This window comes from Leopardus geoffroyi, chromosome B1 (genome assembly GCF_018350155.1).
Source record: "Leopardus geoffroyi isolate Oge1 chromosome B1, O.geoffroyi_Oge1_pat1.0, whole genome shotgun sequence".
Classification (NCBI taxonomy): domain Eukaryota; kingdom Metazoa; phylum Chordata; class Mammalia; order Carnivora; family Felidae; genus Leopardus; species Leopardus geoffroyi.
In genome coordinates, this window is record NC_059327.1 from 106,681,691 (window position 1) to 106,706,242 (window position 24,552).

Here is a 24,552-nt window from a genome sequence, read left to right on the forward strand (position 1 = left end):
TTCCACATCTTGGCTATTACAAATAATGCTGCAATAGACATAGGAATGTATATATTTTCTCAAATTACTGCTTTTGTTTTCTTTAGTTAAATAGTGGAATTATTGGAGCATATGGTATTTCTATTTTTAATTTTTTGAGTAACCTTTATACTGTTTACCACAGTGGCTGTACTAATGTACATTCCCACCAATAATGAACAAGAGTTCCCTTTTCTTCACGTCACCAAAACTTGTTATTTCTTGTCATTTTTGTTTTAGTCATTCTAATTGGTATTGTGATACCTCATTATGGTTTTAATTTGCATTTCCCTGATGATGAGTGATGTTGAGCATCTTCTCACATGTGTGTTCGCCATCTATATGTCTTACTTGGAAACATATCTATTTGTGTCCTGTGCCCAATTTTTGGTTGTTTTCTTTGGTGTTGAGTTGTAGGAGTTATTTATATATTTTGGATATTAACCCCTTATTGGACATATCATTGGCAAATATCTGCTCCCATTTAGTAGGTTGCCTTTTTGTTTCACTGTGGAAAATCTTTTTATTTTGATGTAGTCCCAATAGTTTATGTTTGCTTTTATTTCCATTGTCTCAGGAGACATATATAGTAAAATGTTACTACAGCTGATATCAGAGAAGTTACTGTTGTGCTCTCTTCTAGTTTTTTTTGTTGTTGTGTTTTGTTTTGTTTTTTATGATTTCAGGTCTTATACTTAGATCTTTAATCCATTTCAAGTTTATTTTTGTGTATTGTGTTAGTATGTGATCCAGTTTCACTCTTTCACATGTAGCTAGTCCTGTTTTCCCAGCACCATTTATTGAATGGCTGTTTTTCCCCAATCTATATTATTGCCTCATTTGTCATAGATTAATTAACCCTATTATCTTGGGTTTAATTTTAGGGTCTCTTTTCTGTTTCTTGAAGATGACACAAATAAATGGAAAAAAATGTGCTCATGCATTGGAATAATTAATATTGTTGAATGTCTATATTACCCAAGGCAACGTCTAGATTCAATGCAATAATTATCGAAATATCAACAGCAATTTTCACAAAACTATAACAAATACTATTAAAATTGATATGGAACTACAGAAGACCAGAATAGCCAAAGCAATCCTGAGAAAGAAGAACAAAGCTGGAGGTACCATAATACTGGGTTTTAAGATATACTACAAATCTGTAGTAATCAAATTAGTATGGTACTGGCACAAAAATAGACAGATAGACCAATGAAATGGAATAGACACATCAGAAATAAAAAGAATAAAATGCATAAGCAAAAACAGGCCAGAGTAGCCTAAATTGTGTCCAGGAATAGGAAGGTGTATTAAAGTATATACCATCAGATAAGTGACTTTATCAGTTTTAACCAATAAAGTCCCTGATTAAGATACCAAATACAAATGAGTTTATATAGTATTTGTCTTTCACTGACTTACTTCACTTAGTATAATGTCCTCACACTCCCTCCATGTTGTAACAAGTGGCAAGACTTCCTTCTTTTATATGGCATAATAATGGATATTCTTTAAGAAAATCTGCAACAAACACTATGAATAAATCAAGTTTCCCAAACTAGCACTTATATTTTACTATTTGTAAGAATACTAAACAGTTATTTACTGGGTTTTGGAAAGTATAATTATGATTCAGTTTTCATCAAAATAATAACTCACTCAAGAAAGTACGATGTTGACCTAAGTTCAAAAGCCACCAAGCTTCCTACCCTTTGCAGAAGATGTCAATGTAATTATGATTTATTAACCACTGTGGCACACTATAAGAATTTGATATCTCAAGGGCTCTTGCTGACACTGAGTATTATCCCCAAGTGGAGAAGTGAAAAAGATGAAGATGAGTGAAGAATAAAACAAAGTTCAAAAAATAATCAGGAGAGGGTTAAATTTCAATCTTGAAATATGTGAATGCCTTTCCCCTTTCTTTCTATTAACCCATTTCTTCATTTGAAAATAAAAATAGAAGACATCCTCAAGTCTGCTCATGTGTGAGTTGTAAGTGTCCTGTAAAAAAGAAAAAAAAAAAGTGTGTTCTAAACCCCTTTCAATTAAGGGAGTCAGCCCTTTCACACATTCCATTACATTTTAAACCTTAAAATCTATAAAATGAACATTTAATTTTAAATAGGGTTTTTAAGATAATAGTTGAACCCTTGATAATGTTTATTACTAGATAGGATAGTTTTAGAGTATGTTGTGAAGTTATCTAAATTCAATTGCAATTCATTAGAAATTATTATGTATGAATAATGCTACATTATGTACATATGACTGGTTAAATTTGTTACTATAATTTGTATATAGAAAAGAAACAAGATTCATTACATTCATAGTACTACTGATTCTTTATATTTTAGGGATTCTATACCATGTTTTGGGAATACACTAGAATTGAAAGGTAAAGAGAAATTATACCAGTAGTATTATCCTACCATTCAAAGCATTAACAGTAAATGTGTCTTCTCAACAGTAACAGATAAATCAAGCTTTTCTATATAATTTTCAAGAAGTCAAAACACTGAAAGGTGTTTTATATCTGTTACTGCATGTTGGTTAATTGACCACATCCCGACAGGCAGTGTTTTAAGCAGGGAAACAAATTATTTTACTTATTTAATGCTGGGTATTTTTAAATTTTCCCAAAGGAGCAACGTATCCAGGTTCAGCATTTTTAATAAGACACATCTAGTGACATTATCTCATGTGATGGGTACGGTTCTCCATTGACTTTCTTAAAGATAATGAATGTGTGCCCAAGGTTTCTCCCAGGATGGGTAAAATCAAAGGTGCGTTATATAGAATTTTAATTCCACTGAACTTAAATTATTTTTTATTTGATATAGTAGGACTATAGCGTGCATTTTTTTTAATTTACAAAGGCATAAGATGGCTTTTCAAAAAAGTATTCTCAAAAACATAATGCATAATTAGCTAGGTGAGCATTTCAAGTTTTTAGTACTTCATAATTGAAACACCAAAATAAGTTTCAAAGAGGTAATAGGGCAATTTCCAAATTCTCCCTTGCTTTAGGTATACTTTATCTTAGGAAGCTTGCTTCAGAAACTATCAGAAAAAGTGCAAAAAAGAATGTCAATTACAAGCCAAAGATGTTTATTTGGTATTATTAGAATGAAACACTGTGAATTCTGAGGATTTTCATATTTTCAGAAGAAATATATCTTCTAGCATCAGCAGACTATTGTTCTATGTTTTCTATGTAGGGGAATAGTTTAAAAGCAAGATTTAATTCACAGTGATGAATACAAAACCACAAAGTGTGCATTGGCTTTAATAACCTATAAATCATTGAGGATGCTTTTAGGAGCCATTTCAGTAGAAACATCTCAGATTTAAGCTTATGCTGTGTTTCCTGTACTGTTGTCAGCTTTTGTCTTAAGCATTAATGCTTAAGTCTGAAAGCACTACTTTGCTATCAGGTAGGGTAAACTGTGAATGCTAATTTTTTTGTTGTTTACAGCAAAGGAAATGAGTTTTTTGGTTTAAAAATATTACTTTTAGGGAAAGTATTAATAAAATAATCCCTTTACTATAAATTTGATAATTTAGTTCTTAGGCTAGACTATATATATATATATATATATATATATATATATATATATACACACACACACACACACACACACACACACACACACACTTTTTTTGAGAGAGAGAAAGTAAGCATCAATGGAAGATGAGCTCAGCTACTTTAAGATGTGCAAAATTTATTATGTTTAAGTATACACTCAGGGCATGTGGGTGACTCACTTAAGCGTCCAACTCTTGATTTTGGCTCTGGTCATGAACTCATGGTTCACGAGATTGAGTCCTCTATCAGACTCTGTGCTGACGACATGGAGCCTTCTTCAAATTCTCTCTCTCTCTCTCTCTCTGTACCCTGACCCCCCGACCCCTGTCTCTCTCTCTTGTCTCCCAAAATAAATAAACATTTATATATGTATACATATATATATATAGGCTTAATAAAATGCATACACACACACACACACACACACACACACACACACACATATATAGGCTTAATTTCATTAGTATCCTAATGTTCCAAGACAGACTGTAGATAATGGAATCTCAATTGTGTCTTGAAAGATCAAAAACAAAACAAAATTCAGTAAGTTTTCCAACACTGATATCTTTACAGAAAAGAGTTGTTCTTTTTTATCTTTTTTTAAATTTATTTTTGAGACAGAGAGAGAGCATGAGCAGGGGAGGGCAGAGAGGGAGAGTGAGACACAGAATCTGAAGCAGGCCCCAGGCTCTGAGTTGTCAGCACAGAGCCTGACGTGGGGCTCGAACTCACAGACCATGAGATCATGGCCTGAGCTGAAGTCAGATGCTTAACTGACTGAGCTACCCAGGTGCCCCTATAGAAAAGAGTTTTGTATTAACTAAACATTTCCCTTTTATCCATTCTACTGCTCAGCTATTAACAAAGTTTATATTCAATATAAGATGATAGCCAAATTACCCAACATTAACTTTTTCCAAAGAAAGTTGTTTAAATAATAAGAGATACCATATTGCAAGAGATTTAGAAATGTAACATTACACAAATTATTTATTGAATACTAATGATAGATCTGCTATTACTAAAAACTACTGGGAATTTTTTTAAGTTTGTTGTTTATTTGTTTGTTTGTTTATTTATTTGAGAGTGGGGAGGGCAGAGAGAGAGACAGAGAGGGAGAGACAGACTCCCAAACAGATTCCACACTGTCAGCGCAAAGCCCATTGCAGGGCTCGAACTCACAAACTGCAAAATCATAACCGGAGCTGAAATCAAGAATCAGATGCTTAACCTACTAAGCCACCCCCCCCATTTTTTTAATCCTTGCCTTTCTGCAGTGTTTTTGCTTTTCAAAGGCTCCTCAGAAGTACTATCTTATTGGAATTATCACTATACATCAAAGTGGTATGGATATGATTACCTCTAATAAATTAAAACGCAAGATATGTAACATTTAGAATTATAAGAGAAAAAATAATCATGAAATGCTTCCAAGGAAAGTATTTAATTGTCAAATCAGATTTGTTGCTTTTACTTATCATTCTTCTTTCCTTGATGGGAGACCAGGATAGAAACCATTTCCTGTCTTCCCAATGAGTATTCTTTTTAAAGTATATAGGATTCATGGGGTCTAAAAAAAATGCATCTTTACAGTATTGATATTTAGAATAGAGCTCTGTAATGCCCAGAAAGATTGAGTCCATTTTAGGGTTAAAAAATAGGACTGTATTATCAATATCATTGATACTACATAGAGTTGAGCTACTGTCTCTCCACCAGGCAGAACTGACATAGAAAAATGACCCTGGAGCTTAAAAGGAATCTTTCACAGTGTCATCTGATCACTGTCTTCTGCAGTCATGGGCATAAAGCAGTAGATGGCCACTGGGTCTTCATCCAGTACGTAAAGATGCTCCTCAATAAAGTAGGTATCAGCTGCTTGGATGCACACGTGAGATGCACTTTGCAAAACTCCAATTAGAGGGCCTGAAATGAAACCATATCTAGCTGCTGCCACTTTTTTCTGATGTAGAAATACTTTCTGGTAATGATGATAACCAAAAAGTTAGCAGCACCACAACCAAAATACTGATTCCAGCATAGAGTCCCTTAGTGCAGATCATTCATGAATTTTGTGCCAGACACTTGAGTGTGATTGTTTTGCCAAAGGCCATTTGAAGGACTCAGTCACCCTGCCATTCCCATTTGTTGGACTGCAATGCTGAGCTGATGGAGTTCTTCTTGTTTCCCCCAGTGTCTTCGGGGGGTTTCTGGTGTCTCTGTTGGGGAAGGTGATGTAGCTGCTGGTTTGTAATTTTCTAAGGGAGCTGGCATTAGAGGAGCAGAGATAGATAACCTAGGTGACACTGGAGCACTGATGTTCCTAGCTGGTCTAGGTTTGTGTTTCATATCATAAACCACCTCTTGTGTTCAATATGGCAACGATGCAGGCCACTGTCTACCTTGGCCTTATTCTCCCACGTGTCACAGGCACACTCCCTCTGCCTTATAATGCCTATGCTTCTGAAAGTGACATGGGATCATGATATCAGCAGTTCAAGAGAGACATTCTCAGCTTTTTGTTTACCATCTGTCCTCGTGGTCTTTGTTAAAAAATGATTTTTAAAAATCACTATGTGTGATTCTTTGTGTTTCACAATTAAAACGATAGCCCGCAGTGACTGTCAAGTTGCACACAAATCCTGGTCTCATTTTCTTTAGTTGTGTGGCTTGTGTTGTTTTCCTTCTGAAACTTCATATATTAACAGCAGATAATAATGGCATTTTCTTGGTAAAGTTGTGAGAAAAACATGTTACTGTATATAGAAGAGTGAAAAAATGTTTGAAGCCTATAAGTGGAAATTTAATTATATTTAAATTACATTTAAAATATTACATTTAAAACAAAAATATTACCATAATTAGTAGTAATCGTGTCATTGTCTTCTAGACTTGCAAGTTTATCCCACATCCTCATTTATGTTGTATGCCATGCTGTTTGTTACATGACAAAATGTGTCATTACTTTATTATCTCTATCATTGTTTTATGATAGATTCTTACAATGCTGCTAGTGTCATTTAATTTCTATCAAACTTCATTCGTTTATATTTTGGAGCACTTTGAGAAGCATTAAACTCTTTTACACAAATGCTTAAGTGAGTTATTAAATAATATTGTTATTGTTGCAATTTATAGACAACAGAATGCTGTAACGTGTTTATAAAATTTTGCCAAACTTCAATATAGAATTCTTTAGGCAAACACTAATATTTGACCTGGAAGTCAAGAGTTATATATTTAGGGTGAAGGTTATATCATTTTATATCTTGTGACTCAGGAATAAATAAAAATACATACATATCAAATTGTCATCCCTACTTTGGAATATGTGATTTAAAAGTGGTATATGAAGGGGGCGCCTGGGTGGCTCAGTCTGTTGAGTGTCCGACTTCAGCTCACGTGATGATCTCACAGTCTGTGAGTTCGAGCCCTGCGTCAGGCTCTGTGCTGACAGCTCAGAGGCTGGAGCTGCTTTGGATTCTGTGTCTCCCTCTCTCTCTGCCCGTCCCCCGCTCATGCTCTGTGTGTCTCTTTCTCTCTCTCTGTCAAAAATAAATAAACATTAAATTTTTTCAAATGGTATATGAAGTAACCTATTTGAAAAAGTTAAAGTTTTCCACAGTCATATAATTTCCCAGAATATGTATTCTGTTCTCTAAAGGATATTGTTTTCATATACCTCTTACTTATAGATAATTTCTTGTGACATATGTTAATCATAAAAATCTTTAATATTTTCATTTTCCTATGTAAAAATACTTTCAGCTACCAAAAATATAGGAAAATAAATGACCAGTTCCAAGGCTCTGAGAGAGAATGTTTATAATTTTCAGTTTTGTATATTTGGAAATCATATCCAATTCTTATGTAAAATCAAACTTCCTAAATTTTGCTAAAAATATTATTTTAAAATCAATTTAAAAATATCAAGCAAAGATTGAGGCAGCTGCTGCTGGAGAAGCTGTCTCCCCATCAACAGAACATTAACAATTCCATCTTCTGTTCAAAAATAAAATTGGCTGTATAGAAGTGATTGCATTTGAAATTATTGGTATGTTTGAATGCAACTACCAAACCATGAAAAATGAGGCTTTCATTTGCTGGAAAAATAAATTAGGAGGCGATGCTTTGCTAACAAAGCCATTTGAGCACCACAGTTCATATGTATTCATGGTACTATTAACAGATGTCTTTGCTTATACTGTAAGCTGTTTTATGATGTTGTGGAATTCAGCATTACTTTATATCTACAGTAAGCACAGGCAACATGTTCTAGGATATAATAAAAATGTATCAAATTAGAGATCATATGGAAAAGTATACAATAATCTTATAAAACTAATTTCTTCTTATGAAGTCATGTTTCCCACTGCACTTGTAGAGTATTGTTTAACAGCACTGTTTCCCTGTTAATATTTCAGTACATCACAAAAATATAAAACAGTATAGAATGTAAGACCTCCTGTTGGGAAAATGTTTTTGCTTCTATAATAAACATAATATAAAGTAAGTATTAAACATGCTCTATGTTACTTGTTGACCCTAAAAATGCTTTTCTTTTTTAAAGTTTTTTTGTTTATATTCCAGTTAAACATACAGTATATCAGTTGCAATCATACAGTATAGTGATTCAGTTTGTATTCAACACCCAAGCTCATCACAGCAAGCACACTCCTTAATCCCCATCACCTGTTCCTCCATCCCTCCCCTTGGGTAACCATCAGTTTGCTCTCTGTAGTTAAGGGTCTTTTCTAAAAGGATCAATTTATCTATGATAATGACATGATGCTAGTCACCAGAACACTGTAAGATTTGCTAATAATCATCTATTGGTATCAACTTTCTAAGAAACATTTAAGAATTCATATGTAGTACCTTCAGTGAAGCAGTCCTGAATTTGAATACATACCCATACTTGTGAACATGCCCATTGGAATAGTGTATATAGCTGAAAAAATTTCTACAACTGTTTGAGCTTAGGCAATTCCTTTCATCCTGAAAGGCAATTCCTTTAATCCCATTGTGAAATTGGACTGATAGCTACCTTGCATTGTTGTGAGAATTTAACTTTAAGAGAATTTAGATAAGGACTAAAACATGTCTAGTTCAATTTCCCGTATGTACCACATTCTAAACATTGGTGATATATTCTATTCATTGTTTCGACATGTGTTCCTCTGAGGGGTGAAAAAAGACCTATAAATGATACTAGAAACCTTTAAAAATATGCAGCCTTGTGAAAATTAAAAACAAAATGATTGATTAAATATCCCTTTCTGTGCTTGCCTCAATATCTTATTATAAAAACAGTAGTTGGTAATAATTATTCATTATTTAGAGTTCCTAGCCCATATTTCTCAAACTGTGAGCAAACCAAAAACACCCCAAAATTATGTAAACTTTAGGCATAGAAATCCAATTCTTGCCTCTTTCCCATTATTTTGCCTAAGATATGAATTTACTTTATATAAACTCAGACTACTTTCATTAAATGCTATCAGTAATATGTCACATTTTATTCACTAAATACTGTTGGAATCTTTTTCTCTTGTAGATATTTCACATAATACTATTCTTCGTCTTGGAATTTGATATTCCTGTCTGTTGATAAAGTTTTAGGAAATGTATCTATGTAAATTCTGTCTCCATGTATACAATAAGCCCTTTCTTATGTGCTTACACATAAGTGTAATGGTTGGTGTTGTTAAGGACAGCTGGCAATACAGTGTATGAGATACAGGAAATTCACATGATGTAATTATGCTGTGAACATACAACCTGTAAGAGAAAGATCCTGAGTAATTAAGAACTGTAAATACGGGACTCCAAACCAGAAGAATACGTTATAAAATAACTTCAAAGAAAATGCAGAGAAATATGACTTTAGGTGAAATATCCCAAGAGTACTTCTAAAATTTGATAAAATTGAACCTAAAATCTTACTATCATGAAAATTAAATTAATTTTTTTTCAAAAAATACTTTTTATTCTTTTCAACAAAGCATATTTTAATATAAAAATATGACTCAAAAATTTATAGATCAAAAGAAACTCCTGAATTGTTATAAGCCTGTTGTGATTTTAATTATAAAATTTATGTTTTTCTTTTTTTCTCACCCATTGACTATTAGATCTAAAAGTTTAAGCAGAAACATCTGGGTAACTATTATAAAAAAGTACATATCACTTGGACATCTCATAGAATAGAGCTTGCAACTCTAAAAGCATTTTAAAATACTTAAAATTACTTTTTTATCTGACAAAGTCGTATATTTTCAGAGCTGTAAAGAAACTTAGCCCTCTAACTGAACTTTCAAATTATACATATGAAAAATCTCAAGTGCAGGAAACAAATATTTTGCCCCATTCTGTGTTTGTAAGTTAGTGGTGGAATTATAATTAGAAATCACACCATCTCGTTCAGTCTAGAATATTTACATTGCATTTTATTCATCATCAATAAGATTTTAATTTTTAATAATAAAAGTATTAATAAGACACACATGATAAATTTGGAATGTAGTTAGTGTATTTCTTGCACTACGTTAAATATCTAATACTCTAGTGCAACTCATTTTACTTTATATCATTCTTTTTAATATTTCTTAATGATGCATTTATTTTATCATTCAAAACCCCAAAACAATTAAATATAAGTAAACCAAGCTCAGTTTAATTTGGCACTGCATATGAAAATATTTAAAATCAAAAAGTAGAAATTTTAATCTATTTTACTTTCTTTATAAATATTACCTCAACAATAACAACAATACCCACAAGCATTCACAATGGCCCATTGTGTTTTATGATGAAGTTAAGGTGTCTAATGCAGGTACTTACTTTTTAATCTTATTCTTTTTATATACATGTTTGTATATGCCTTATGATGTAGCAGGTGAATACATTTCCATATTATGTAAGTTCAGTTATTTACTTATTCATACATCCAGTAATTATTTATGAATGTGTAAGCACTCTTCTGTGCCCTTAGAATCTACTAGTGAAAAGAACTTCAAACGATCTCTGCATTCAACATTCTGGAAAGGCAGAGAATGAAAATAGTATAATAAATAATACAGTATATTATAAATATGAAATCATTTGTTATATAACAAAGTATAAGGTTATAAATGTCATGGAAAAATTAGGGTAAATAGCATCAAATGAGTTGGGGAGATTAAAATCCAAGGTAGCTGGTATTTGAGTGGTATCTGAGTAGAAATATCAAGGAGGTGAAATTGGAGAAAGTTATACAGAGGAAGAACATTCCAGATGGAGGCAACAGACAGAACAAAGATTATATGGCAGGTTAATGCCTGGTGTGTTCTAGAATCAGCAAAACCCAACATTGCTATAGCAGAGGGAATCTGTAAGAGAGGAAAGAGATAAGGTTAGAGATGGGTTAGAGGTAGGTAGTATTCAACCATGTGGATTTGGCCTTTGTCCTAAAGAAAATGGGAAACCATGGGGGAATTTGGAACAGATGTGGAATGATTCACATGTTATAAGAATACTTCTTGTTAGCAGTATGAAGAATAAGATGGAATCTGAAACATCAGTTAAAAGGCTACTGATGTAAATCCATATGGCACAGAGTGAAGCATCACAGTTAAGGTGATTGAACTGTGACCTTGAAAACAATTCATATAGGGGTGCCTGGCTGGCTCAGGCCATGGAGCATGAGACTCTTCATGTTGGGGTTGTGAGTTCAAGTCTCACACTGGGTGTACAGATTACTTAAAAATATTTTTTTAAAAAAGGAAACAATTTATGTGTTAGGGGATAGCAAATGATTTCAAGCTTTTCAACTGAACAACTGGAAGGAAGGGTGAAGTTAGCATTGATTATGAAGGGGTAAACTGAAGACTGGGTGAGGATGAGGTCAGGATGGAATAACATAAGAAATTCAGCTTTATACATGTTAATTTTGAGATGTTAATTGTACCCCCCATGTTTCTATGCTAAGTATGATTTGTGATATAAAATTTCAGAAGTCAGGTCATAGGCTAGGGCTTAAAGATGCAAGTTTGGGGAACTCAATATATAGATGATATTTAAACACAAGAGGCAGGATGAAATCCCCAGAGGAGAGGGTAAAGAAAGAGATGAAGAAAGGAATGAATACTAAATCTTGGAATTTTCCAATCGTAACAGGTTGGGGAGAAATTGAAAAGGTGAGATGGGAAAACAGTGTGGGGTGCTGGAATAAAATGGGAAAAGTGTGTAAAATGAGTGGGGTGAATTTATGTGACATATAATGGTCTTTGATGACTGTGACAATAACAGTTTGAGTGAAGCCATGTGGATAAAGGTGGATTAGACCAGAGAATGTAAAAAGAAGTATTGGAGACATAAGGTAGAGCCAGTTCTTTCAAGGATTTTTAAGGGAGTGGGGAGCAGAGTGGTATCTAGAAGATAAATGAAATCAGGTAAATGATTATTATTAAAACGGTGGAAACAACACGTATTTATGTGCTAATAATGGAAATGATTCAGTTGAGGAAAATAAATGATGTAGAACAGTAATGGGAGATTTGTGAGACTGATGACCCTCAGTAAAATAAAAATAATGAATTGATACATATCTTTGAAAGGACCTGACTGAGATAGTAACATAAACAGTTAACATATTGTTGCAGATCTGGAAGCAGAAAACAAAGTTCTGGAAACTAGTAGGTGAGTCATTGAGTGCTTAGAACATGTGGAGTTCCCTTGTAATTACTCCATTTCCTCAGTGAAGTAGGAGCAACAGTGTAACTTAAGAAGGTGCACAGAGAGAGGTGCCTGGGTGGCCTAGTCAGTTATGCGTCTGACTTCTGATGTCAGCTCAAGTCTAGATATCAGGGTCTTGTTCAAGCCCCACAATGGGCTCTGCACTAGGTATGGAGTCTACTTAAGGTTTAAAAAAAGGGGGTGTTGGTGCACCCTAGTGGCTCAGTCGGTTAAGCATTCGACTCCCGTTTAGGTCATGACGTCATGGTTGCTGGGTTTGAGCCACACGTCAGGCTGTGTGTTGACAGCTCAGAGCCCAGACCCTGCTTCGGATTCTGTGTCTCCCTCTCTCTCTGCCCCACCACCACTCATGCTCTGTCTCTCAAATATAAATAAACGTTAAAAAAAATTATTAAAAACAAAAAGAAAGCAGGTGCACAGAGAAAAGAGTACAAGTTTGAAGAGACAGAATGGGTGAAGTAGTTGTCAAGAAGGGTAGAGTAAAAAGCAAAGGAATCAGTTAAATTGGTCAATAGCAGTACAGAATTAATAGTGATTAATTTAAAATATAACTTGTATGCTTAATCCTCTTTCTTTAGGATTTTCCTTCAAAAGTGTTAAACAGTACCACATATTTGTCAATTACCAACCTAAATCATCTAGCATTTGCTTTATCTTATGTTGTGTCTATCATAGCGTCTGTCATTTTAATTGCCTTTTAATATACAGTAAAGGTCTCCCTTCCTTTCTTGTGAAAGGAAAAATCTCCAAATGTAACTAATTAATTCCTGTCAATATTTAAGACACAAGTACAGGCTAATAGAAAGCTCACCCAAATGCTACAATTTAACTGATGGAAACATTTCAACCAATGCCTAGTGACAGTAATTTTATATTTCATAAAAATTAAATTATTTTTAGATTTGAAAATAAAGATTAAAAAAATATAAAATAATTCTAGAAGTAACATGTATTATAATATTATTTTGAAATAGCCTAAATGTATGTTGGTGTTTAACTTTTGTTATTTTAATTATTGCTGAATAAATTTCCATCACCCAAGCTATCAAAAGTGTTTATCAGGATCATATCTACCATGATCTTGTGTTTCCTCCATACAACTCTACCTCAACCTCTACATACATATTTTCTTTACTAATTGAATATGATTAATTTCATCAGAGGAAAATATTTATCATTTAAGTATAAAAATTCTAAATCTTTAGATCTTGCTAGTGCTATGAGAAGCTATATTTGAAGAACATTGTCGTTTACTCTTTATTAAGCAATATATTTGACAATCTGTGTTTCAGTCACTACAGTAATTAGAGAAAAAGAGGCTGTTCAGTTATTAATGATTTTTAGAAGCAACAGCAACATTTTATATTATTTGAAATACTAATAATATCAATTACTGGTAGGAAAAAAAATCCAATGTGTTTCTAATGAGTTTTAATCAATAAATGTACATTTTAGTCAACAAAGTAAAATACTTTTCTTACAAGATACCTTTTCTTATAAAGTAAATTTAACTAATAAGATACCCAAAGTTGCAAAATAATAAGACTAATTTATGAACTATATTTTTAAATGCTATTATAAAATATAGACATATTGGGGCACCTGGGTAGCTCAGTTGGGTAAGCATCTTACTTCAGCTCACATCATGATCTCATGGCTCGTGAGTTCTAGCCCACGTCAGTCTCTGTGCTGATAGCTCAGAGCCTGGAGCCTGCTTCAGATTCTGTGTCTCCCTCTTTCTCTGTCCCTCCCTTGCTTGCACTCTGTATCTGCCTCTCTCTCAAAATAAATAAACATTAAAAAAATTTAAAAATATATAGACATATTAAAAAGGAAAATATTAAATGCAAGCTATTTTGCTTCATGCTAATAGATGCTATGGCCTTTTAAAATTTATATAGAATACACGAAGTCTATTATATGAATGTATACAGTTAAGAGAATTAAATATCTGATAATATAATAAAATCTGTATTACTAATATAGTACCTAGGAAATTGATCTTTCTATTCCTACCAATCAACTTTCAATTTGCTCTGACTTTTCAATTTTTACATATTCCTTGCCTATATATAGTCTAAGAACATATCTCCTCTTACTATTTGCACCATAAATAAATGTAGCAAATTTTATTTGGAATTTTTCTAGAGAATGAAATGACGTAACATTTTTAACATCCTTAGGGTCAATTTGCAGTTATAAAGTCCTTAAAAATCACATTAGTTAACACACTTTCATGCTAAAAACACTCAACAAACCAGGAATCAAAGAAATATACCATGACATAATAGTCCATAGAAGAAAAACCCTTAGCTGATAGTTTACTCATTGGTGAGATTGAAAGCTTTTCCTTTAAGATCAGGCACAAGACAAGGAACACCACTTTTACCACTTCTACTCAAGATGATACTAGAAGTTTTCCACAGACCAATTAAGTAAGAGAAAGAAATAAAAGTCAGCTAAATTGGAAAAGAAGAAATAAATTTTTCTCTATTTGCACATGACATAATCTTATGTGTAGAAAATCTTAAAGATCCTACCAAAAAATGTTAGAACTAGTAAATGAATTTAACAGTCAAAGGATATAAAACACACCATACTTCCATTTTATGTACTAGTGAAAAATCCCAAAAGGAAATTAGAAAAAAAAATATTTACAACAACATTGAAAAGAATAACTGCTTAGAAATCAACCTAACCAAGGAGATGAAAAGAATTTTATGTTAAAACCTACATAATATACATAATATAGATGGAAGAGGCTAAAGATGACACAAATAAATTGAAAGACACCCTGTTTTCATGGATTAAAGATAATACTGTTAAGATGTCAATATTGTACAAAGGAACCTGCAGAGTCAATGCAATTCATTTTTTTATTAATATAATTTATTGTCAAATTGGCTAACATACAGTGTATACAGTGTGCTCTTCATTTTGGGCATAGATTCCTGTGATTCATCACTTACATACAACACCCAGGGCTCATCCCAACAAATGCCCCGCTCAATGCCCATCACCCATTTTCCCCTTTCCCTCATTCCCCATCAACCCTCAGTTTGTTCTCTGTATTTAAGAGTCTCTTGTGGTTTGCCTCCCTCCCTCAGTTTGTAACTATTTTTCCCCCTCCTCTTCCTCCATGGTCTTCTGTTAAGTTTCTCAAGTTCTGCATATGAGTGAAAACATATGACATCTGTCTTTCTCTGACTGTCTTATTTCATTTAGCATAATACCCTCCAGTTCCATCCATCCATGTTGCTGCAAATGGCCAATAAATGAAGCAACAGAAAGAGAAATCAAGAAATCGATCCCATTTACAATTGCACCAAGAAGCATAAAATACCTAGGAGTAAACCTAACCAAAGATGTAACAGATCTGTTTGCTGAAAACTAGAGTCAATGAAATTCCTATCAAAATACTGTTGAGAGTTTAAACTACTCCATGATTTTGCTTCCTCAGAATTCATTTTATGGGCTAACTGGCTGGTTGAATGAACACTAGCCCGTCTCCCAAGTGCATGCCCTCAATAACATCCTGGAGAGTCACAAGAAAGTTTAAGTTCCTGATATGTCTCCCCCAGTACCCCTGGTTATAATCTCTTCTGCCTTACCTCCTTTCTACCTGTGTCCTTTAAATAAGACCCCTGCTTATTTTACCAACCCCGCATTATTTGGGGTTTGAATTGACCAATCCAGCCTTAGCCCAGGAAACCCTAAAAACACTGCCCCCTGTGAACACTAATAAAAACACATGCCCCAGGTCCTACCCCTCACACTCTGCACCATGCCTTTACTTCCCCATGCAGTGGCCTCAAGACATGCTATGTACCTATGCATAATAAACTTCTCTATTTCACCTTCCCTTGAGGTCTTTGTTGAGCTTTGTTGATCTTTCACCTGGGGCTCTATTTAATACATGTTAATTTAACAAAATCATTACAAATCATAATAATGTTTCAAGTAGAAAAAAAAATCCATTCAAAAATTCATATGGAATCTTAAGGGACCTCAAATAACCAAAACAAGTCTTGACAAAGAACAAAGTTGGAAGTCTTAACACTTTCTAACTTCAAAATTTACACTGTTTTGATTTCTACATTGTTGTGGTATTACTGACATAAACACAGACATATACACCACTAGAGTAGAATAGACAGCTGAGAAATAAACCCTCATACATATGGGTGAATGGTTTTTGACAAGGGTGCAAAGACCATCCAACAATGAAAAGACAATGTTTTCAAAAATGATTGTAGGAAAACTGCATGTCTACAGGCCAAGAAATAAACTTGGACTCTTAAACACATTAAAAAAAATAGCTGAAATTCATTGATTACAATGCAAGAACTAAAATTATAAAACTCTTAGAAGAAAATAGGAAAAGCTTCATAGCATTTGGTTTTGGAAATGACAGCATTGGTAATGCTAAAGTATGAGCAACAAAACAAACATAAATAAATTGCACCACATTAAAATTAAAAACTTGTGAATCAAAGAACACAATCAATAGAATAAAAGAGCAGCCCACAGAGTAGAAGGAAATATTTGCAAATTATACATCTGATAAAAGATTACTATCAAAATGAGATAAAAAAAAAAAAACTCCTATAACTCAATAGCAACAATCCAATTAAAAAGTGAGGAAGGGGCTTTATTTTTGGTTTGAATTGACCAGTCTAGTCTTAGCCTGGGAACCCAGGAAACACTCCCTCTGGGATCACTAATAAATTTGGTATATAGATAAAATATTTTATGCTTTGTTTCTTTTCTATAGTATTTAAATAGAAATATTTGTGTTTCATAATGGAAGGATACAATCAAAGTTGTATAGTTAAAATTGGAGTCTTCCGTGGAAATAGTAGAATTATCATGTATCACTAAACTAAGACTCATTTCTAGTACTCAATATAATTACAAAAGTTAAGAGCTATCACCCTCATGGACTCCCTCTATTGTAATATTAAAAAAAATCTTAATTCCATTAAAAATAATGGCAATAACATTAACTAACACTTAATGAAGTTTTTACCATATGTCAGGCACTGTATGTACTCATTTAATCTTCACAACAACCACAGGAGGTAGGTATTATTACTATCCTCATTTGCAGATAAGAAAATTGAATCTCATATATAACTTGTCCTAGGAATGCATGGAGCTGAAATTTGAATTCAATAATGTACTTCCTGATTTATCATTACTGTCTTACCTCTGATATGACCTCTTCTAGTTACATGCAAGAGTTTGTTCAGTAAGAGGTTTTATTATATATTTAATAGAACATATATATCTTGCAAATGCCATTTAAATAATTTTTTTAACGTTTATTTTTGAGACAGAGAGAGACAGAGCATGAATGGGAGAGGGGCAGAGAGAGAGGGAGACACAGAATCCGAAACAGGCTCCAGGCTCTGAGCCATTAGCCCAGAGCCCGAAGAGGGGCTCGAACCCACGGACTGCGAGATCGTGACCTGAGCTGAAGTCAGACGCTTAACCAACTGAGCCACCCAGGCGCCCCGCAAATGTCATTTTTGTATAGCTATGTTTTGTACTAGTGATAAAATCAATGTTTGTAGATATCAACTGTTTATCAGAATTCACTTGCTTTCTTTCAGAAACTACTGATATTGAGTCCTTTGGCTTTCAATTCAGAGGAGACCCAGGGCAGCTCTCTTTAGTCCTCCAGAATCAACCATCCACCTCTACCATGTCACCTAAGTTTGACCCCAATGAGATCAAAGTCCTGTACCTGAGGTTTCCCGTTGGGGAAGTTGGTGCGTGTCTGCCCTGGCCCAGAAGATCAACCCCCTGAGTCTGTTTCCAAAAAAGGTTGGTGATGACTTTACCAAGGCAAACGGTGATTAGAAGGGTCTGAGAATTACAGTGAAACTAACCATTCAGAGCAGGCAGGTCCAGATTGAAGTGGGACCTTCTGCTTCTGCCCTGATCAAAACCTTTAAAGAACCACCAAGAGACAGAAAGAAGCAGAAAAACATTAAGCACAGTGGAAGTATCACTTTTGATGAGATTGTCAACATTGCCCAATCAAATGTGGCACCAATCTTTAGCCAGAGGAGGGAACCATTAAAGAGATCCTGGGGACTTCCCAGTCTGTGGGCTCCAATGTTGATGGCTGCCACCCACATGACATCATAGATGACATCAGTAGTGGTGCAGTAGAATGCCCAGCTAGTTAAGAACTACAAAGGAAAATATTTCAATAAAGGATCATTTGACAAGCTCCCCATTGATATTATATCATATTAAAAAAAATAATTCTCCAAAGATTAAAATGTTTCTAAAAGACCTGATTAGTAACATATGTTGCAATCCTAGAATCACAGTTGCCTAATGGCATTTTATTTGCAAATACCAACTTTAACCAACTTGTCAGTGTTATTATTTTAATAGAGAGTGAATTTTATTGATGAACGTAGAATTCTTTAATCCCAGACATAATTAGGTCATTCTGGTACATTCTACAGATCGTTAAAAATTATAAAATAACAGGTCTTCAGATAGTCCCTTGTCTGTTATTTTGAAAGTAACTAAAATATATTTAAATAAAGTAACTAGTATCTCAAACACTTTCTCTTAGAAATAATGCATATACCAATTTATTTCCTAATTTGGGAAAATAATTCCTATCTTTATTTTTTAGTTTATAGATATTCTGCTGTAGAAGTCTGGAATTCTAGTTGAAAACAAAATATACAGGAAGGACATGTAATTTGTAAAATCTTTTATTCACTCATTCATCATGACAGATTGGATAAGATACATGGGATACGACATTTATGAAAATTAATATTGAAATTTAATTTTGCTTTTATCTTTCTGACAATGAAAGACAAACATGGCTAGCAACATAATTTGTACTACCCATAAGTAAAGGAGCACACTGCTTTGTATATCATACTTTGAGTTTACATTTTTACCATGAGTCTTCCATCATAGTACAGAAAAAGGTAAGTGATTAATGGTATAAGCCATCAGACTTCCAGCTGAGATAAGCTTATCTGTAGGAGTAACACGAACACATTAAAGGTAACTGAGCAAAGAATTTTAAGGAGATAAATTTTTAGATATTCAACTTTCATATACATTGCATTCTGCTACAATGCATGTTTCTAAAACAGTGATTGGAAAACAGGAAAATTATGTACAATATAATCGACATATGTTGGAGTATGAACTATTTTCTGCAGTAAAGGCAGCCAGAATATCATTAATAGAATTATAATCTTCAGCAAAAAAGGAACAAGCATGGATATTGCCCAGGGAAAAATGCTACTGGCTTTACATTTTTGTTGTTGTTTTAATGATACAGGAAATACTTGCAGATTGTTCTTTCATGAAGATGTAAATCCTGAGCCTTATACAGTTCTAGGTTCCTGGCATGCTTTACCTCCCCCTAATGCTTTGAGGTCCAGTTCCATCTGCCTTATCATAGGGTCAACAAGCCAGTATTTTCACTTTATTTTCATTTTTGGGGGTGTAATCTCATTAGCACTACAGGAAAGTCTAGAGCCATAATGAGCTGCCTGCCTTCACTAATGAAGTTACTTCTCAATGTCCCAAGGATTTTGTTGTCGCATGTGTGCATTCCTGTTATAGAATTACACTAGTTTCAAGTGCACTAGCTCAACCTTATTTCTCTAATTAGCCCTGAGGATTTTAAGATTTTGCAAAATGCAAGGTCTACATGGGATGCATATATTCTGTCATAGCAAAAATCCCTGTGCTTATGGTACCCAAATTGGTCTGCATCTCAGCATCAAGGTGGTCCGGAAGATTTGATGCGTCCGTTTTCCCAATCCTGATGTCATCACTTAAGGGAAAGGCATACCTCCCATCCATCTTGTATTCATTATTGTTTTTCAATGACATTAAAACACATTTAGGAAAAAATAAACAAACACATATTTGAAACAGACTTGCAATTGTCTGAAATATTGGTGACAGGGATAGTACTTACCAATCCTTAGTAAATGACATTACAGAAGACATTACTGAGCAGGTTGTGGCGATGATAGAAGGTATTCCTTATAGATTGTTAAATCCACAGGTTCTTCTTATAAGGCCAGGTAATATTTTTTGCTGTTAGAGCCAATGAATGGATCTCACTGATAAAATTGTTGTTTAAACACTTGACTAGAAATGAAAGCAGGGGAGAAATCTTCATTTTTGAGTAATTGTATTCCATTTTGTTGTTTGTTGTTTTTTTTTTTTATTTTTTTAATGTTTATTTTTGAGAGAGAGAGAGAGAGAGACAGAGTGTGAGCCAGGGATGCGCAGAGAGAGAGGGAGACACAGAACCTGAAGCAGGCTCCAGGGTCTGAGCTGTCAGCACAGAGCCCAATGTGAGGCTCAAACCCACTAACCGTGAGATCATGACCTGAGCAGAAGTCGGTTGCTTAACTGACTGAGCCACCCAGGCGCCCCAACTTTATTCCATTTTGTATTAGTGTCCAGGCAGGGGTCAGAAAACACAACAAAATGAAAAACAACAAAAGCTTAAGGTGAAAATTAACTAGTAAAAGGGAATTGCGATGCAAAGAAGTAAAGAAAACTCTAAGGAATAAGAAAACAATAAATGTCATCAACAGCCACTACCTCTAGGGCAGACGGAGAGTAAAGAAAAAAAAAATAGGTTAAACACAGAAGGAACCCCACCAAGCCCAACAATCAGACCCCACTGAAGAGTGAGGGGCTGGGGTCACTGGATGGTGATGAAGTTTTACAGTGGGGTGCTGGCAGGGATGTCTGGAGTGTGGGCAGCACTGGACCACCTGCACGCTTTTGGCCAGGCATCTGCCTACAGCCAGTGATCTTGCTGTGAAACCTCCTGCTTGGTTACTGCCAAATGTATTTGTATTAAGCAAGGACAGTCTGAGAAAAACCTGAGGGGAGGGGAGTATGCTGAAAATTACTCCGAAAACCTGGCAGAAAAATTTAGGCTGAATGAGGAAATACTCAACTGTCCTGGTACGTCAGAGCACTGAGTACAAAAAAGGGCTAGGAAGCACATAGGATTTATGTGAAATATATTTAATGGGAACTGTTTTTTCCCTTTATGATATGAAAGTAGTTTACTTAACGGTTTGATTACACTTTTATCTCTGAAAAACCGGTACAGGTACAATTTTATAAAACCCATTTATAATTTTTAGTATCCATGAATACACTATCTATTCATACTACAAGGAATGGTGCTGTTCTTTCTAGAGCAATGTTTCTTCAACTGTCCCTCTATATTTTTATATGTGAATATGTTTGTGTGTAGGTATACACATATTTTAAAGGTTCTGAGATGATCTTTAAAAAATAAAAATATATATTCACCAAATTCTTAAATAATTATGATTGTAACTAATTAATTATGCAAGATTAAACTTTACAGTTCCCATCCTGTTGCTCCCATCAGTTACCAGTATGAAAACAGCCAGGTGTGTAGCACCAGGCGAGAGATTTGAAAATTCATCTCTGAAGAAATTAGCCTAAAAAGATTCAAACAAGCAAGCAAACAAACATTAATCACAACAAAACTACAGACATAAGCAATTTGAGATGCCATGGTAGAACTTTATTCTGAAGTCCTTCATTCAAAAGCACCCTCATCAAACACATATGTAGAGTCTCAATAAGCTTTTTAGTATCTCACTTTAAATCATGATTCGATAGTCAAAGATCACTAGACATTTCATGAAAGCTTATAATAATGTTGAGATTATCTCCCAGAAAATAGGAAAAAAGGCAGAGATAGAAAATAGAAAAGCAAAATGGGATATTATAGTACGGTGTCCGGTTTTCAAGTAATGTGTATTTTAGTAAAAGTGAACAGGAAAAAACAAGTGGAAGAAGATTATAAAAAAGAAGTATTTCCAAATAATGAAGATGTGTGTCCGGACAAAAAGATCCCAACGACTGCTTATCATCACAAATGAAGATAAAATGATTCTATCACAAGCTTTTCTAAAATTTGAGAACAAAGAGAACTTTTTTTATCCTAAAAGTAGCAAAGAAGAAAAACAAAACAAAGGAATAAAACAAAACAAAGCAAAAACAACCAAAAAAAAAAAAAAAACCCCGAAAGAAACAAAAAACAAAGGAATCCACATATCACAGAGCAGAAATAAGATTGTTACTATACTATTCAAGAGTATCACTGAGACACAGTATATGGTAGTTCATGCCTTCAGAGACTGAGAAGTATTGATTACTGATCTGAAACTTTATATCCAAGTGTGCACCAGGGTCAAGACGACAATTAAAATCTGTTTCTTGCATGCAACACCTCACAGATATCTTATTTTGCAGGAGAGTTCTTCAAAAAACTACTGCAGGGTAAGTAGCCTGCAAAAGAAAGAATAAGTTATAAATGGTCAAAACATAAGACTCTGGAAACTGGGAATGCAACACCGGAGAGGGGTGGAGGACAGAAGGCGGATGGGGTAAAGCGATATTCTAGATCTATAGCTACGCAGTTGGCTAGCGGTCATCCAGTACAGATTGGAGTTACTTCAGAAGAAGGATTAGGAAACAAATAGATTATTTGATTTCTTCAACTGTAGTGAGAAGGATTTTGCAGTTCCTTCTAATATATTGAGACAATAATGGAAGGTGAACCGCTGGTGGGTTGGACAGGATTAGATAACTGTATCCTCAGAACACAATAGTAAATAAATAGGTCATTTATGACAGACGTATCAATAATAACGATATATACATATTATTGAGCAACTTGCTGGTGAATACCAGAATAAGCCAGTCAATAATTTAAATGAGTTCACATCTGTGGCAGTTTGCCTCAGTAAGCTGGGACTTGAAGTAGTCTGGCTAGTGGATTTTGTTATTATAATAATAATTATTATTATTATCTTAGTATCATTTGATTTTAAGACATGCATCACTTAGATAAAATCATCATTTATTTTTTAAAGTTAAGTGGGTAGTGAGAAAGTAATATATCTCTTATGATATGTTACTTTTATAAGACACTTTTGTAAGTTAGCAGTTTAGAAGGAGCAGAGTAACTAGGGGTAAGGGGTTCAGGATTGCCTTGCCAATGCAGATGTTTTTGGTTTTAGGATAGAGAAAATGAAACACATTTGTATCATGAGAGTAAAATTCAGTGGATGAATTTGAATTGATGATTTGAGTGAAAGAAGATATAAATGAAGGAGCTACATTCTGGAAGAAGTGGAAGAAAGTGGGCTCAAAAGTCATGGGTAGAGGAGTTCTACCCTATAATAGTAACCACAAATGAAAAAATAAAAATTATATTGAAAAACCCCCCAAAATGTGTGACAGCTTAATTCTGCATCAGTGATAATAACCAGGTGATACATGCATGTATCTCAACCTCCTGACATGAAGTTGACATACCTGTTTCAATGCCTCTGAAATCATAATATTGTTATTCTTTCTATCATATATGTTTAATTTCCTTTCACTTCTTAATTTTTCTGAAGTGTCAATGTAGTAAATAATGAACCCACACAATTTACCAAGTTATAGCAAATTAAACATAACTACATAGGTTAAACATAGCTACTAATAAGGTACATGATGTGTTCAATCAGCTACTGCTTTGTCTCCAATTAATTTGTTATGTAAATTGTGTCCACCTTTTGATGAATGGACACCTTCATAAGTGTACAGGTGGAAAAGACATGCTAAATCAGAACTACTTGACAGTGAGAAATAAGGCCAAAATTATTTTGTACAGTAAGTAAAATTTGCTTTCATTGCAAATAAACTAAATGTTACCCTACTGTGATACAATATTTGTTATTGGCTTGCCAGTCCACTTCAGTATTTAAGAAGGACTCTTTCCAAATCCTCTCTCTCTCACACAATATGCTGCATTAGCTATTCAATTAAAGAATGAATGTGCTGTCGGTTTCACTTTTAATAAGTGGTTTTAGTTTCTTGGATACTCATTAACCTGTGCCACTGTTACAAATATTAATAACAGAGAGTCACATTTGGAATCCAAATTCTGGCATTTGCCAGGCAATGACTCTTGGCTTAAGATTTACATCCTCAAAAGAAAACTAAAACCATATGTATAAGCCACTTGGTTCAAGAGTAGTTGGACCTGGAAATCAGGAGTCTCTGTTCTATCTATGCAGGAAGAGCCTGCCTTACTAAGCTGAACTATTTGTCTGGCAAAGTCAAGTCAGTATCCTCATGGGGAAGTT

At 34.1% G+C, this 24,552-nt stretch overlaps 1 long non-coding RNA gene and 1 pseudogene across 1 annotated transcript; one reads left to right on the forward strand and one right to left on the reverse strand.

Annotated features, from left to right (window-relative positions):
* Nucleotides 1-298: 298 nt before the first annotated feature.
* Nucleotides 299-5,437, reverse strand: LOC123593404. Its single transcript, XR_006710305.1, has 3 exons — nucleotides 5,327-5,437; nucleotides 2,750-2,752; nucleotides 299-336 (listed from the first exon to the last, which is right to left on the reverse strand). It is a non-coding gene; the product is annotated as an uncharacterized LOC123593404 (long non-coding RNA).
* On the forward strand, nucleotides 5,361-18,585 carry LOC123593396 (annotated as a pseudogene).
* Nucleotides 18,586-24,552: the final 5,967 nt, after the last annotated feature.